The sequence below is a fragment of the Theobroma umbraticum genome, unplaced genomic scaffold, assembly GCF_002168275.2.
Source record: "Theobroma umbraticum cultivar Fairchild unplaced genomic scaffold, ASM216827v3 scaffold_86.0, whole genome shotgun sequence".
Lineage (NCBI taxonomy): Eukaryota > Viridiplantae > Streptophyta > Magnoliopsida > Malvales > Malvaceae > Theobroma > Theobroma umbraticum.
The window spans coordinates 6,242,891-6,243,129 of NW_018397263.1; positions in this window are offsets into that span (position 1 = coordinate 6,242,891).

The following is a 239-nucleotide window of genomic DNA, read 5'->3' on the forward strand; positions in this document are numbered from 1 at the left end:
TTCCAATTTTCATTGACAAAGTGAGCAGTCAAACAAATATAGCCCGCAAAAGTAGATGCTGCCCATAAATCAGAAGTTAAACAAATTTTATTAGGTACCTTGGCCATGGCTTGTTTAAGTTTCTCTTTCTCTCTTAAATGAATTCTCTAAATATCAGATACAGCAATGTTTCTAGAATGCATGACTACATATGGATTTACATACTTAGCCCAAGCTTTAATCTTATCATATTCAACAAA